Consider the following 17,949-nt stretch of genomic DNA (forward strand, 5'->3'; position numbering starts at 1 on the left):
ATTTGCGACTCCACGCAGCTAATGCTCCAATTAAACATCAAATGCATTTTAGTTTTTGCTCTGCCTCTACTTGTTCAGCGTTGCTACCTGGTATTTCCACGCCTGCTCAGAATCTAGGAGCACCGCGCGGGACCACCTCTTTGTTAATATTATTACATTCCATTTCATTTTCGATCTCTGGCCCTCGTTCATTATGCGTTTCATTATTTTAGTCCGCTCGAATTAAGTTGCTTAATTGCACTATGTTCAAACTGATTATGCAAATGCACACCACTGCCATTGAATGTTGCAGGTCCACCCCCCCACTGTATGTTTGAGCCCGCAGGTGCCCGCATACCAGACAGATTTTGTGCAAATGATTGCCAGCAGGCCCGAAAAACGATTTCCAACTACTAAAAAAAAAAAGTGGAAATAATAGAAAACCCACAGCGAAAATGAGAAATTTCCCATAAGCGGAAGGCAAATGGTCGAAATTGTGATATTTTTCGAGTGCCGATGCTGCTGTTATTGCTGTTGCAATCAACATGACATTGTCAATTAGAATTTAAATGAAAAGTGTTTCTGCCTTCCAGCGCCCGGCCAGGAATTGTGGGCAATTAAATTAAAAGTGTTTCGTGTTTTGCTTCTGTTTCTATTTGACTTAATTAAATGAACAACATTTCAATGGGGAAGAGTCGGAGCAGAGCCACATCTGGTGATGACTTCTTCTATTAAATATAAATGATTGACACTTGTGCGTTTGAATATTGAATTTTGGTAAGATTTTGGCAGTCAATAATGTCCTTGAGAAATGTAAGGGTTTCATTTTCCATTTCCCTGGAGCCTAAGCCGAGCCTAAGCCTCAGCATCAGTTTCCATTGCACTTTAGTTAAGATCCTTCTCATGTGCAACCCAAACATGTCATTTCATTACTCGTATACGTACATAAGCATACACTTACTCGTATTCCTGCCAACAGTTTTCAATCAATAATCCCCTGCCGAGCCGCATCTTGCATGTCAACTACAAATCTCCATCTCCTCTCGTATTCTCTATAAGTCTCTCTTATGTATATCTGGCCTCTCTTTCTGTGTCATTTTAGTTATATGTTTTTCTACAATTTAAATTACATTTGTCTCTCAGACAAGTTGCCAATGCGCCTGAATGCATGCTGCACATATTTCATGCCCAAACCGAAGGGAAATATCTTCAGAACAGTGGAAAAAATAAGCGCAATTGTTAAGAAAATACACCTCTTTATGAAAGGACCATTTTATAAATGAAAAGATGTGCTTTTGTTCCACTGTTTGCACAATTTATAGTTGCAGATGTCGTCGCCATCGCTCAGAAATTTACATAAGTGGAAGTTTCTGTTGCTTTGATTTGGCCCCGAGTCTTGCGGCCTGCGTCCTGCGTCCTGCGTCCGGCGTTTCGGTCCTGCCACATGTGGCAGCCTGCCTGCCTGCCATGCAAAATTATGAAAATGAAGATGCAGACAGGGCGACGGGCAGAGAGGAAGACAGACTTTTTCCCCATATATTCAGGAACTCCATTCCGTTGTAATCGCTGGCATGCGTATGCAAATATTTGAAGGAATTTCGTTAATGGAATTTGACTGGCAACGCAACCAGGGCATGATTTGATTTTGAGAAAGTATAGGGAAGGGGGAGGCAAAGGGACAATGATGGCACGATATGCGAGAGGAGATGTAGGGGCAAACAGCAGATGCGATGTAAAACTTTGACAATGCATGACAGACAATAGCTGCTTGATGCCACACAATGCGGCAAGAGCCGCACAATGCAAGATGTCAATCAGGCAAGATGATCCCCAGCTCAGTTCGGTTCGGGTGTCTATCAAAGGCAACTCTTATCATCTGTTTGTCCTCCTCAAGGACGTCTTAAAGTCAACACGAAATTTAATTAATGCCAAGGCAGAAAAAAATAAGAGACCAGAACGGGGGAATGGGAATGGGAACGGGAACGGGGACACGGGTGAGACTGAGCGGCGTCGTCACATGATGCCAGAGAAATAACACTCTGGCCCTGGCAGCTGTTACATGGACCTTCTCGACGAGGACACGTGCTAAATTCCCTAGAATTTTTTAAGCATTTAAAACAATAACGAGACACGCGGAGGAGCTCTGAAACAGGCAGCTCGACGAAGCCCCCGGCTATTAACGTTAGCCAGCCTCGTGCCAGGTAATAAATCTCAGCCTGTCAGCCAGCTGCCTCCAACAGCCGCAAAAGCAACAGAACCTGCAGCAACAGTACAGTACAGAACATCATCCAGCCTTACTCCCGACTTATTTACAGTATTTAAAAGGTGGTCGCGGTTTGGGTTTCCGCGTCGAGCTTGCCCCGCGAAGTTTTCCACAACGGTGCTCGCAAATTGCCTGGCATTCAGTGCGAGACACGTTAATCGGGAGCGAGGGAATGGTCCGAATGGTGGCTTCTCTCTTGAGCCGTTGAGGAAAGCAGCTTTCATCACAGATGCCGCCGCACGCAAGATAAACTGCAAATGAGTGAAAATCAATCAAGGTAAGAGAGTGATTCATAAGGCAGTCAGTCAGCTGGAAAGTATGCAACCAATTCTGTGAAGCAAGCCTCAAAGGGGACACGTGGAACCCAATTGATGTTTTTTAGAAGCTATGGCTGTAAGTTTTTTGTTTGAAAGTATCCCCAGAGTATAATGAGTCTGATCTCTAAAACTTCCGTACATCTCATCAGCGATTAAACTTATATATCATAATCCTCCAAAGAGAGTTTAGTCTTGTAAAACACACATTTACCACCCAAAAAACTCCACCTTCTTTTCATATTGGAAAGAAACTCTAAAGCATATGCTAAAGCCACACATGTGTGTTTCGCATTTATATTTTTATTTGGGTTCTCACATTACAAAGACATACAATGATGATTGTTATGAATATTTTTAGACATTTCACGCTTGACCTTTCCTCTCTCTCCCGCTGTCTGTAGGAGAATTGAATGGAATTTGCTTTCCCCAAAGATATGCCCCAATAAAAGCAGGAGAACAAATGTCAATAAATACGCATTTATTGGGCAAAGGAGATGCCAAGGCATGCGATCCATATGAATATAAATAAGTATGAATACCCATAACTAAATAACTAAACTTGTTAGGCAGTACGTGATGGGGGCAAACGCGGGCACGGTGTGCAAATATTTGATACAGCGCCGTGTGTATGCCTTTGAACTTCCAGGAAACCGACAGATGGCTTTAGTGGAGTGTGTGCGACAGGTGTATGGGCTAGGCAAATATTGTCTAAGAACCCGTGGGAATACCAGCACACGCAGAGGCCTCCTCCTCTTTCTTCAGGATATCAAGTGGCAGGCGGCAATCAAAAGCGATACTCCTGTGGGTCTGCAGATATATACTCCTCCTGTTACTCCTGCTCACACATTGTAACGATACAATAATGCTGTCTCCACTGTATACGAGTATATGGCCCCAGACTCATCATGTGTGCCCCGCATGAGGTTTTTGCGCCACGTTTGCGGATTTTATGCCCCATATTGGCTTTTAATTTTACGCGCAACTGCTGAGCCGCAGTGTCAGCAGCTTTTGGAATTCGGCTATCAGCCAAATTATTGTTGGGATCATGCGGCACAGACATTATTATCCTGCCACTCTCTGTCTTCCTCAATGCAGCAGGAAATTTTGTTGTGTGTACTTTATGTAAATAAATGTGTACATTTTTATGTTTCCCTGATATTAAGGGGGAACAATGGTGCTCGTATTCAGTTGGCATTTCCATACACCCTGGGATAATGATTATGAAATGAAGGTGGAACTGTCTTTCAGTCTGGGTAAATCTACTTTAGCACCTCTCTCTCTCTCTCTCTCTCTCTCTCTTGTGTGGCCTCTGGGGCATCAGGATGCCAGACAACAATGTACAACACAAACTGTCGCTGGTTTACTTTATTACCTTGCAGATACAAGCAGACACAAACACACAGATACAACACACTTACCACCACACACACACACAGGAGAATAAAGAGCATTAAAAATGAATACAAGTACACCGCACAGTGATTCAATTTGCGGCATTTTACTTTTCATTATCGCCGCCAAGCTGCAAAATTAACAATAATCATTTTTATGTCTCAACACACATGAAGTTATTAAAAACGGTGTATGTATGCGTGTATATGGGTGTGTGTTGGTGTGCTTTTAAGCACATTTCCGCTTAATCTTTTAATGAAAAGCGAATGCAATCCGAGAGGCAGCAAAGGGGAGCGAAACGTCTCATCTTTAGCATTATACATTTTCAATTATGAAATTTAATTTGCACCGACACAAAACAGCAACAATAACAACAACAATCGTATTAACAATGAATGAGCTTAATTATATACTTTCATCATTCCCCACATGAATCATGAATTTGCGGTGGTATACAATTAATTTACATGAGCAAACCATTAATTGTCCATGAAAAACAGTCAGGAAGCTATATCTGTGTATCTGTATGTGGCTGTGTATGTATGCTTAATTCATGGAATTAAACCAACCAAACTGGAACAATGAGGTTTCAGCAGAGGCGGTTGAATATAATGTGGACTTCTCTCTTTCATTTGAACTGGAGCAAAATGCAAGTAGAAAAGCGTTTAAGTCCTTTTCATTCATACAAATATATTGCATTACTGTAGAATATTTACTCCACAATTAAACTACCCAGAAAGAAACACTGACAATCAAGTGATTAACCCAGAACCTGTATGGCCTTTAAGCGGAAGCGAAAGTGCTGTCGCATAGTCGAAGGATAAAAAGAGAATGACCCATTATTATTTATGGCGGTCGCATGCGGCGGTCGACCAGCAGGCGAGAGTCAGAAAGCTAGTTTCGTCACACGCGGCGTATGCTTAATGCGCTTCCATAATTCAAGGGCTCAGCTGCAGGTCGTCTAGTCAAGTCAAGCAGAGCAAAAGGCTTTAAGCCCGAGTCAATGAGAGAGATAGTGAAACAGGGGCAGCAGAGTGCGAACAAGGATTGTTTGGGCAAAAGGCAACAACAACACAACGAGAGCCATTCAAGCAAATAAATGTACCGGAAATTGTTGGGAGTTCTGTAGAGAGCGGAGGTTCAATGTCCAATGTCCAGCTGGTTGGACGCTCAAGAGCGTTGTCCTTTCTGGCAGCTTTACTCCCACACCTTATCTTGTGGATTCTTCCTTTGGCAACCTCTCATGCCGCCTTTATCTTTCCCTCTTTCTTCCTTTATCAACCTCTTATTACCTTCTTTTAATATTTATTAAATCAACTGTAAATGATTACCTTTCTCACAGAATTCCCTTATTAAAGCTGCCATCGAAAAGAATGCCGCTTGCAACAGAATTTTGGCTTTCAAATTTACAACCCACTAAAAATCCCCCCTGAAACTGCAGCCAGAAGAAAAGTTATATATGTCCCATGGTTTTTTTATATAGTATATTAACGAGCACATAAATTCAATGACAAAAGCTGGCCAACTCTTGGCTGTTGCCCTGTGCTCTCATATCACAAAGCTATTAAATAATGTGGAATTTGGTTTCGTTTTTCTTCTTCCCCTAGATTTTTTCCCAGATAGACGCCTGAAAACTTGTACGATAAGCGGATTGTAGTAAGAAATAGTTGGGAATTGTGGATCCTGACTCACAGTTGACTTGATATATGAACAGAGCCTGCAATCTGTCAATGAAATCTGTGTGACAAATCGTGTTCTAAACTCTCGCAAATCACATTTCCCTGAAATCTAAGAGTGGCATTAATTATACTTAGCTTCAGCCGAACACATTGTATTCAAAGTAAACCTGATTTAAGTGACTCATTTGCTGGTTATCTTTCCAGGACTTACTTTGCTTTTTTGAATTTACATTTTCTGGAACTTAAATTCCAGTTTTCTGTTACTGGAAAGTCATATTTTATGCGAATAAAACTCACATTTTCAGCAACTGTTTTACATTCATTAAACTTTTCACATTTTCGCCACGTGGCAGGGTTTTTAAGCCAACTACTACGTTTCGGCCTTATCTGGTTGGCTCAAGTGAAATCCAAGCTGCTAATTGGGGCCCCAGGCAAAGCCACATAAGGAAGCCAAAAAATAAGAATAAAATGTGTAAAATAAAGTTACCTTTTGGCTTGGCTCTGCTCTCAACTTTTTGTTAAGCGCATTACGTTTCATTTTATCTGGGTGACGGGCCCTGAGGCCAAGTAGCCACTAGGCGTATGCGTAATATCGTTGTTCCGCCTCCTGCGTGCCCCTCTTAATTGTATCGCGAGTCCTTGAACCGAAAGCAACACATGACCCATCTCAAAGCGATAAGTTGCAGGCTCCGATTCGCCCAGAACATGGCGTGTCCTTGTAGTGTCAACCTTTACTTGTTGTCTTCTTATTTTCCCCCAAAAACGGAAATAGCAAACAATATTTGTTGAGACAACGAGCTTTTTCGCTGACTATGATTGTTCAATAATTTCACAAATTATTAATTTCCGAAAACGTTATAAATTTTATTATAGGTATTTTGTGTGTTGAGGGTGGCCGAAGATGCCAGAGCCTTTTACAATAGTATTAGAGTGATACACTTGGATGAGGCAAGCGAGCCGATCTCGAGCCAAAGTAATAGATTGGGGACAAAAGGGTCTGTTCTCCAACTATATCAAGCGGTAACTGCTAGAGCAGGCGCAGCTGCTGACGGCTTAGCGACGGCATAGGAAAGAAAAGATAACAAGAGCGAGCATAGATAAGAATAGATGATTAAATGAGAGCATGTTGCTGAGCGAGCATAGATAAAGCTACGCTTACGTTACGTTAGTTTAGTATAATGACCAAAATAGAAAAGAAAGTGAATTGATAGGCAATAAAACAATGGTATAAAATTTACACTCGGGCTTCGCCCGAACATACTCCCCCCGTGGAAGGATCCATGCCTTTCACCTCATCTCGTAGAGGCAATAGACATAGTTTTGCAAGTGCTCTTCGGCTAACACCTGTAGCCATCCTGATCAAGGCGACTCGAGATACGCCATCAGCTCCTGGGATGAGCTCGAGGATTCTCGCTAGAGGCCACTTCAGAGGAGGGAAGTTCTCGTCCTTAACAAGAACGACATCATTGACGTGAAGCTCAGGATTCCGGGTGCGCCACTTCGTTCTTTCTTGAAGACTGGTTAAATACGATTGGCGCCAGCGAGACCAAAAGATTTGCTGAAGCTGTGTGACCTTCTGCCAACGGTCCAAGCGATCGACGTTTAAATGAACCAAGTCAGGCTCCAAGAAGGTTGTGATAGGGGCGCCAACTAGAAAATGGCTGGGCGTGAGTACATCGAGATCTGCAGGGTTCTCTGAAAGAGGAAACAATGGCCTTGAATTAATGATTGCACAGATATTGCACGCGAGAGTGCGCAGCTCATCAAATCCAAGAAGCGAGGATCCGAGGGCACGTCGAAGATGATGCTTAGCAAGCTTGACTGACGCCTCCCACAATCCTCCAAAATGTGGCGATCTAGGAGGAATGAAACGCCAATCGATGCAATCGTTGAGACAAGCTTGATGCACGGCTTCTTGATGACTGTCGCTTAGGAATAGCGACTTAAGTTCCGCCAGTTCGTTCCGCGCTCCAACAAAATTTGTGGCATTATCTGACCAAATACGAATCGGTCTTCCACGGGTGCAAATGAAACGGCGAAGAGCAGAGAGGAACGCAGATGTTGTAAGATCCTTCACAAGCTCGATGTGAACCGCCTTGGTGGAGAAGCATATAAAAATGCTCATGTAGCACTTTAGTGGGGGCCGGTTTCGAACTTCTGATTTATACAGGAACGGACCGCAATAGTCCACGCCGGTAACTAAAAATGCACGAGATTCGCTGACTCTGTCCACCGGAAGATCTGCCATTATTTGCTCGAGAGTTCGAGGCTTCACTCTAAAGCATCTGACACACTTTTGGATTACGTGTGCTACGGTCTTTCGGCCACCGATTGGCCAGTACGTTTGACGAATGATGGCTAATAGCGACTGGGGTCCAGCGTGAAGGTGCTTTTCGTGTAAGTGCCGTATCAGAGCAGAAGTGATGGAATGATTCTTGGGCAATATTATGGGATGCCGTGCTTCAAAGTCCAAGGTAGAGTTTTTAAGACGCCCTCCAACTCGAAGCAAACCGCAATCATCTAAAAATGGCGAAAGAGAGGCGATCGAGCTTGAAGCCTTGATGTCCTTTCGCGTTTCCAGGGCTCTTATTTCAGTGGATAGACGAGATTGTTGAGTAAGACGAATAAGCAGTTCGGTTCCCAAACGCAAGTCCTCCACAGTTATTCCAGACTTTCGTCGATGAATGAATTTGCATACATACGCAAAAATTCGTTGCATTTTGGGGAAGGAATTTACAAACTTTGATTCTTCCACCAAATATCTTGACGCGCAGTTTGTAATTAGTATGGTTTTTCGTGCCTCCAAAACCGGATCTGGAAGAGCAGGTGTACTTGGCCATTGATCCTTACTGGCTGTCAAGTATGTAGGTCCATACTTCCAAAGATGAGAATTGATGAGCTCAGCTGGTAATGATCCTCGAGAAAGCATATCGGCAGGGTTTAGATCAGTTGGCACGTGCAGCCAAGACATTCCAGATGTGAGTTCCTGAATAACAGAAAGTCTATTAGCGACAAATACATTGAAGTTGGATGGTTGATTCTTGATCCAAGCCAAAACGACTGTGGAGTCACACCAGCAATAATAAGAGCACTTGAAGTTCATCAAAGACACTTCATGCATAAGCTGAGCGAGTAGCGCTGCACCACATAATTCCAACTTGGGTATTGTGATAGTCTTCAGTGGCGCTACACGAGATCTGGAAGATAGAAGATTTGCCTTGACTCCATTGTCGCCTTGCGAAACAGCGTAGATGCAAGCTCCATAAGCACTCATGCTGGCATCACAAAATCCATGCATTTCAAGGTTGCTGCTTCGAAGGAAAGATAGGCGCGGGAAAGAAATTTGTTGCATAGAGTCAAACTGCTGAATAAAGTTGATCCAAGTTGTGCGTAAGGAGACTGGCAGACTTTCATCCCAATGAAGCTTTTCTTTCCACAGCTGCTGTAGAAATATTTTTGCTTTAGTAATAACTGGCCCTATAAGTCCGAGTGGATCATAAAATCGCGCAATAGTTGACAATACAACTCGCTTAGTTGGTTTCGAAGGGACTTGATTGGGACAGAATGAAAATAATAGCTCATCCGAAGTGGGATTCCATGCTAAACCTAGCGTCTTGGTTACATCGCTGCCATCAGTAAATTTAACAAATGTTTCCCTATCTTCATGGGGTGTTTGATCGAGTACATATGTATCGTTGGAACACCATTTTCTGATCTTGAAATTTCCTTTGGCTAATAGTCCTGACACCTGGCGAATTATTTCCAGCACCTCATTTGTAGTATCTCCCCCCGTTAGCAAATCATCCACGTAAAAGTCCCGCAGCACAACTTCAGAGCCAATTGGATATGACGAACTCTCGTCTGCCGCTAGTTGGTGCATAGAACGGACGGCCAGAAATGCTGCTGGTTTCGTTCCATAGGTCACGGTATCCAGCTTGAATGTCCTTAGCTCCTCGAGGGGTGAGTCACGCCACAGTATGCACTGCAGAAAACTATCTTGGGGCGAGACACGGACGCATCTATACATTTTACAAATGTCACCAGTCAATGCTATACGAAAGGTACGAAATCGAAGAAGAGTCGTAACTAACTTTGGCTGAATTGTTGGGCCTGACATCAATATATCGTTGAGGGAATATCCTGTAGATGTACAAGCGGATCCGTCGAAAACTACTCGGAGTTTTGTGGTGGTTTTGTCTTCTCTTAAGACGCAGTGATGAGGAAGAAAAAATTTGCATTGTTTAAGTGCGTCACTTTTGACAGGGGACATGTGATTCAAATCGACGTATTCCTTTATAAATGCGGCGTATTGGGCCTTGAGAAGCGGTTTGCGAACCAACTTGCGCTCTAGATTGAGAAATCTGCGATAGGCTTGTTGATAAGAATCTCCAAGAAGACTGTCACTCAGCTTTAAAGGCAATTGAACGCAATATTCGCCACTTGGAAGCCGACCGCAATGTTTTTTGAAATGTTCCTCGCAAGCAATTTCCTCCTTTGTTGCTTCTGTAGCGGGACCGTGGCAGTTTTCCACTTCCCAGAACCTTCGCACTAGCTCATCCAAACCAACGGTAGGCGTTTGACTCAATTCCGTCGAACTAGAGGCAGCTAGGAGCACTGAGCTGCGGGAGTACTGACCTCCACCTGTGACAACCCAGCCGAGACGGGTTTTTTGTATTATAGGAAGTCCCCTCTCCAATTTGATCTGTCCAACGCATAAAATGTCGTAAAATAAGCTGGCTCCAATAAGTACATCGATGCGCTGAGATTTGTTAAAGTGTGGGTCAGCAAGGCTGATATTGGATGGCATTTCCCATTTGGATACATCAAATGAAGAAGCAGGCTGGTTTCCTGTAATACGTGGAGCAACGAGAGCTGTGAGACTCGTGAAGTAATCGGAAGTCCTGGATTGAATGACCAAATTAACTGAACCTTCCGTGTGAAATGCAGAATCAGCGCCGATACCCGATACTGATACCGACCCTTTGGCTCGTTTCAGCTGAAGCCTCTGAGCAAAGCGAGAGGTTATTAAATTAATCTGAGAGCCTGAATCCAGAAGAGCCCGGCAAGGAAGAAGATCACCAACTCGACTCTTTATCATAATGACTGTCGTGGCTAGAAGCACTACGTCTGAGCTAAGATTCTGAGCAGGAGGCGAGCATGGTGATGAAGCGGCAACAAGAGAACTTGAAAGATTGGGGCCTGGGCATAAGTCTGTCTGAATAGGAGACGTAGTAGCGTTTGCAGGTTCCGTGTTAACTGACGTAGGCAGCGGATTGTTGATATGTAAAAGGGTATGATGCTTTTCACCGCATGTGCGACAAGAGCCTGAACTGCAGGAGGTATTCCGATGTCCCTTCTTCAAACAGTTGAAGCAAACTCTAAGCTTCCTTGCCTCTCTAAGACGCAAAGATGGCGAAAGGTTTCCAAAGCGAGTGCAGCTGTAAATGTTATGCCCTTTATTATCACAGAACACGCATTCCAATACGATTGTATTTGTAGCAACAAGACTGTGTTTTGAATGAGTGATTCGTTTATGTATTCCAACCTGACTGCTATGGATTTGAATCAACATAGCTTGATCCATGGTCTCCATGGCTTGACATCTCCTCTCCAAAAAAGCCGAAAAATGGTCCCATGTTGGTATGACGTTAGGGGGCGACAGCTCCTCCCATTTGGTCCTGGTATCAGAGTCGAGATACTTGTATGTGGAGTGAACGATGATGCATCCAGCTATTTCCTCCATGGTACCCATCGATCTAAGCGCTCTCATGTGAGAATGAAGCTTGTCCGATAAAGTACGTAGCTTTGTAGTTGACCCATCTTCAACCTTCTCATGCCTCAGAATCTCAGCGACGTGTGCCTGAAAGATTAAACGTTTATTATTGAAACGATTGTTTAAAATGTCCAATGCAATATCATAATTGCTCTCCGATACTTCCAAAGAGCGAACAGCCTCCAGGGCAGGTCCATCCAAACATGAGCGCAGGTGCTGGAACTTCTCAATCTTTGATAGAAAGGGCTCCTGATCTATTACTGTGCTAAACATCGAGTAAAAGTCTGCCCACTCAGTATAACCTCCACGGAAAGTGGGAAGTTTAATGTCAGGAATATGATATCGTGACCGTACATTTCCGGAGGCAGTAACGTTGAGCTCGGGTCGTATCGTTGAGTGATGCGGCATGTTCTGGGTAGTCCTGCGGAGTGCTGAGCGAATACGAACTTCGATTTCCATCGCCAAATCCTCAAAATTGTTGCTTAAGTCGCTGCCAATTTCGCTTACATCAAGCTCTTCTAAATTAGAATGAGTAACATTAAATGAGTCGGATATTTTTTCCAAGAATTTTAAATGAACACTTAGCGCATCTTCACTGATTGGGTTGTTTTCATCATTCAATATCGTCTCTCGAAGTGAAACGGCTTTGTTGTATATTGAGAGTGCCTTTAGTTTGTAAAAAGACACCCTGTTTTCCGGCACGTCATTAGACTCATCCATTTTCGACAGGCAGCAGCGAGCAAAGCACAAAGAAGAATCGAAGAACCAACCGTTTGATTTTTTTTTGGTATGCAAGCGCAAGTGCAGCGAACCCGAAGCCGCTAATGCACGTAGCTGTATTAGTGCTTGTAAGCAAGCGCGCGACGAAATGGGAACTAACCGCTTCGCGTTCGAACAGTTATGTTTAGCGGATAATTTTCACTGTTTATAATTGTTTATTTCCAAATTGTTACTGACGATCACGTCGGGGTCACCAAATGTTGAGACAACGAGCTTTTTCGCTGACTATGATTGTTCAATAATTTCACAAATTATTAATTTCCGAAAACGTTATAAATTTTATTATAGGTATTTTGTGTGTTGAGGGTGGCCGAAGATGCCAGAGCCTTTTACAATAGTATTAGAGTGATACACTTGGATGAGGCAAGCGAGCCGATCTCGAGCCAAAGTAATAGATTGGGGACAAAAGGGTCTGTTCTCCAACTATATCAAGCGGTAACTGCTAGAGCAGGCGCAGCTGCTGACGGCTTAGCGACGGCATAGGAAAGAAAAGATAACAAGAGCGAGCATAGATAAGAATAGATGATTAAATGAGAGCATGTTGCTGAGCGAGCATAGATAAAGCTACGCTTACGTTACGTTAGTTTAGTATAATGACCAAAATAGAAAAGAAAGTGAATTGATAGGCAATAAAACAATGGTATAAAATTTACACTCGGGCTTCGCCCGAACAATATTCTTACCATTTTTTTATGAGCCGCCATATTCAGCCGGGATTGGGAGCTTGGAAAGAGCTTTTTTGTGACCTTAATAAGCCGTAAAAATATTTCCAATCCTCACCCGCCATAGAGCTCCAGTTGATCAGAGGTCTTCCTTCGTTTATAGGCCATTTGCCTGGCAAATTTTCCACTTGTCAACGGAAATTGCCAACCGGAAATTATTGCAAGCGACAATGGTGCAGAAATATGAAGAAAAACTCTTCGCAGGCAACTTTACAAAGGGAATTTGTGTCCTTTTTTATTATTTTTATTCATGTTTCTGTTTTGACTGGGAGTTAAGTAAACGGAGGTTACCTGTGGAATTCCATGGAATTTTAAAAGGTAAACTCAAGATTTCTTCGACAGATTGATTACCAAAAATAAAGAATTTATTGAAGAGCTTCGATTGTATGTGTTTCCAAAATCTGCTACTTATTTAAATATGTATATACAAAAAAGATTTCGCCAGAAGACATACTACATAACCTGAAAATCCATTCAATAAAGATTAGCCCTTTGGCTTCAATTGAATCTTCTTCCCAAAATATCAATGTAATGTATGGATTCTGTACCACTTCACCTTTTTGTCGTGCTTCCTTTCAATTTGTAGATTAATACGCACAAAATCGATTTCAATTCAATTCTTCTGTCCATAACAGACTCCAGAGTTGGAGGCTTCCTGCTCAAACCAATTTTTTCTCCACGACTTCAGGTTTTTTCTTTCAATTTTTTATAAAACAATTTAATTTAATACATATACCATTAAGCCTAATTTGTTTTTGTTCAGGTTTGCTGCGGCTGCTTTTGCTTCTGCTTCTGGTATGTCGCTTTGGATTTTGGTTTCAGTCTCATCCTGTTGCGCGCCTGGGGATTTGTTTGTTCTTACACACACAGAACATAAATATGTATGAGTATGTGTTGAATATACTATATTTATATATATGTTTAAGTATATATATGTGTGAGTATATTTGCATATGTGTTTGTGGTGGCCTTTGTGCCTTTCATGCAAATGAAGACCCATACAAAACGTATCGGCTTTCCCATTGTTTTCTGTGTCATTTTATGGCTTTTTTGTCTCCATTTGAAAACGCTACAAAAATATAAATAAAGCATGCTGGTGTCTGCTATGGAAATGTGCATAATTAAAAAAAAAAAACTGGCAATAAAAAATAATTATCTCCGTATTTAGACAGTCCAACTAATTGCCTTCACTGGCGAAATTCATTTAAACTTTAAAATTGACTCAGACAGTGGGGGAGTCGCAAAAGCTTTCATTCACTTTTCGTTTGGATTTTTGAAATCGAAAACTTTGCTAATTAACCATGGACAATTTAAGACGAATGCAAACAATAATGTTGAATTAGTTTGTTTCGTGGAACGAAGTCAGTCAACGGTTGAGGCAGTGAAAACGATTTCTGAAGAAAGGGAAGACGGAACCGGCAGTAAGGAAAATCTAATTCAATAAGGTGGATTGAGCGGCTGAAAGGCTAATTGAGAAGTTATCAGGAGCTTTCTATTTAATAATGGAAATCCTGAAAGTAAAAACTAATTCTACTTCATTATTTATTACATTGGAGAAGCCATTATAAATTATTATAATTTTATTCAATTGTATCGTCTTTCTATACAATTCTCTTTAAAATCGGTAAAAAAAAAAAAAACGTGCGTAGAGCAGTTCGACTCTCGAACGTAAAACTCCCTCTGCTAATCAGGACAGATTGGTATCAACATTTGATATATCTGAAGTGCATTTCCCCAATACGAGTACTTCCAACACCTATCCATACTCCTCCTATCGACGTGACTATTCAAACACAAATGTAAACGCTGCTTGTCTCGTCTAATTCCGGTCTAATACAAATTAGCTGATTGCCTGGGCGATTACCGATAAGTTCGAGCATAAAGTAAAATCACAACAAATATGCAAATATTTATTTTCACACTAAACTTTGACGATTATGACGGGGAATAGCCTGCAGGTGGAAGCACGGACGGAAACGAACACAGATAAAGTGGCAGAGGAAACAAGAAATCTACTCAGAGGAGACGAGCAGACAAGCAATTGCTTTTAATGTCCTTGATTAGGATGCTTAGAGGGAGCTACTTAAACGCAGCCTGGCTTTGTTGCTTTTGTTGTCTACTTTTAGGCCATTTAACCAACGAGCACCAGTTCAAAAGGGATTTTCAGAGAGAGAGAGAGAGAGGGGCACAGAATTGAGGCTTGGCATTGGCTCACAGATTGTTTAATGGGCCGTATGAGTATCGTGCGGTGTTTTGAATTATCAAATTAATGCCAACGCACGTTAACGTTTTTCCTCTGATTTCCCATTCCATCTGTTGGATACTCGTTTCCACTGTTGCCTCCAAAAACGTAATATTTATCCCTAGTACAACTTTTACCGGCACTCGTCTCATGGTATTCTATTTAACTTTTTTATTAAATTTGCCCATAGAAAGTTGTCCAAGTTATTTCGTGCTGCTGATGTTACTGCTGCTGTTCCTGCTGCTGTTTTTCCAATGCCAGTTTGTTTATTAAATAAATATTTGGCATAACTTTTCGGGTATCTGACGCTTTGATGGACTTCTAGATTGGGGAAGATTGGGGAACACACGGACATGAGCGGAAAGTATATGAAAGCAAAATTATTCAATGGTGGGCATAAAAACATCCCAATTGTCACTGAGAGTTACATATAAATAAAGTGAGAGTACTCGTGCTGCCTATAAAAATGTGTGTATTGAGTGTTGAATCTAAATTGGTTCATAAAAAGTCTGTAGAGAAAATAACTATAAATATAAGTTTATGGAGAGCATTTGAAATGTGAATTTCTAGGAAAGTTATTTTAAAGTTTTTTTTACCAGGTTGAGCTGTTTAGGACTTCCTATGCTTTTAGTTCATGGAAAGAAGTCTCATGCCATCCAAGCAAAAGTTCCCTTCTCTGAGGGATCTCTATAGCTCGAAATATGTACATATGGAATATAGAGATAATTATCCAGAAACAAATATTTAGCTGGAAATTTCGAAATTTTCTTGTAGACATTAAGTTATAGCTACCTTCCCCCTCTAAATCCATTTTTCAGACATCTGACGTCACTAGGCCATCCTTCTTGGCATTTAAATTGGTCTCCTCTCGGCCATTAGCCCAGCAGCTGCTTGGTACATTTGTTGGTAAATAAAATAAAACCAAAGACATCGAAAACAGAAGTTGCGGGAATCCCAAAACACAGACATAACCATCTACCTCCCCCCTCCACCACCGCCGTGCCCTAAATTATTTCAAAAAGAGTTGGGAAAACTGGCAATTTCGAATTTAATCTGAATTTTCGGGCTTTCGAATTGATTACGAGGCTAGCATCATATGGTGGTACAGTGAAATGAATAACTAAACTAGCCGAAACCCCTATGTTTGCACCCCTCTGTTAGCTGGTTGTGCAAACAGTGGTCGAGGTGTCAATGTTTGTGTGCAGGCAATTCAGACAAGATAGAAACCATTAAATAAGACTTTCTCTCGACCGCATCAAATGGTTGTCGCTGTTGTTGGTTCTGCGGCTGCCATTGAAATTTGTCTTCGAATGACAGAGAAAGATACAGAGTGTGTGGCAAGCGGAGATAGAGTCTGTGGCAAACACACAAAAACCGAGAGGGGGAAAGGCAATGCCAATGCATCTCACATTACGCATACGCATACGCCGCGGTGGCACGTTGGAACAACTTTTCAGCTTTTTTTCACTAGCCAGTTTTTTATGGCACCCAGCGGGACACGTGTCGCACTGGCAATGCAACGCGAATGTGCAACCAAGGGCAAGCAACAGTTAACCTCCATATAGAGAGCGGATTTTGCTTAGAAGAGAGAGAGAGAGGCAGAGGGTTCTGTATAAACCAATAAATAAATGGCAGGCACGTAAAACTGACGTGCATGATGTAGCGGATAAGTTCTGGCCTTCGATGGGATCTTGGGGCTCTACAATCAATAGAATAAACGCTCTCTCTCCATCTCTATATCAATGTTATGGCCAAATTTTCCTTTCCACCTGGCCACATGGACACATTTTCCAAGGGTGTTCCGCTCTGTCAGCAGAGGAAATCAGTGCCAGCTATTAAATACCGACGTTGTAAAGCAACCATACAAATATGTTTACATCTTTTGGTACCCAGGAGTAATGTCAAAATGGTGTGTGGCCCCCGAACAACATGAAACATTCGAAACACGTCCATAACATACACAATATATGTGTACATTTATGTGCATACTCTTATGTGGGAGTGTGTGTTTATTTTTCGTTGACACACCGAAATTTCTACCATTTGCCATATATAGAGAAACCAATGCACGTTTCGATAAATTACATTTAAAATATATGTATAAAAAACGAGAAAAATAAGACGCCGAATACGAAAGGGAAACGGAAGTGGTGTTGCTGTTGGTTTGAACTAAATCCAAGGGAAACCTTGTAATATTTCTAGCTAAAGCTCATTAAATAAATATCTTAAACCGATTAAATTGAGTCCTACCTGAAGTAGAGAGCATACATTTGAGACCTCTACCATAGGTTCTCCCATCTAACACTCTAATGATTTTTTTCTGCTATTCTGTATATAATTCATTCATAAAATACGCACGGTTTTAGGGGGCAAAGATAGGCAGAGAGGAATGGCAGCTGCACGTACTGAATGTTGACAGCCATGGAGCCAAAGCACGTGGCCATCATCTAACCCGGCAACAGAACCGCACCATCTCCCTCGGACACCCTAGAGGCTGACAGGAAAAGCGGCGTCAGTCTATTTGGAAAATTTCCCAAACAAAGTCAGGAGAATTTCCCACTATTTTCCCAGCAGAGAGCACACCATAGAGAGAGAGACACATCGAGAGAGCGTGAAGCTGACGCCAACGCCGACAGCAGCTTCGACTGCGACTGCGACTGTTTTCCACTTGCTTTTCAGACCCAATGGACCAGTTTGGAAAATTCGCACAATCAGTTTGTTTTGAAATTTTGCCGCGTTGCGTTCGCCAGCAAAAGCGTGCTCCTTCCACTCAAAACTAAAAAATAATTCGAGCAAAGATCA

The sequence above is a fragment of the Drosophila persimilis genome, unplaced genomic scaffold (assembly GCF_003286085.1).
Source record: "Drosophila persimilis strain 14011-0111.01,24,50 unplaced genomic scaffold, DperRS2 tig00000000-arrow-pilon, whole genome shotgun sequence".
In the NCBI taxonomy this organism is placed as follows: Eukaryota; Metazoa; Arthropoda; class Insecta; order Diptera; family Drosophilidae; genus Drosophila; species Drosophila persimilis.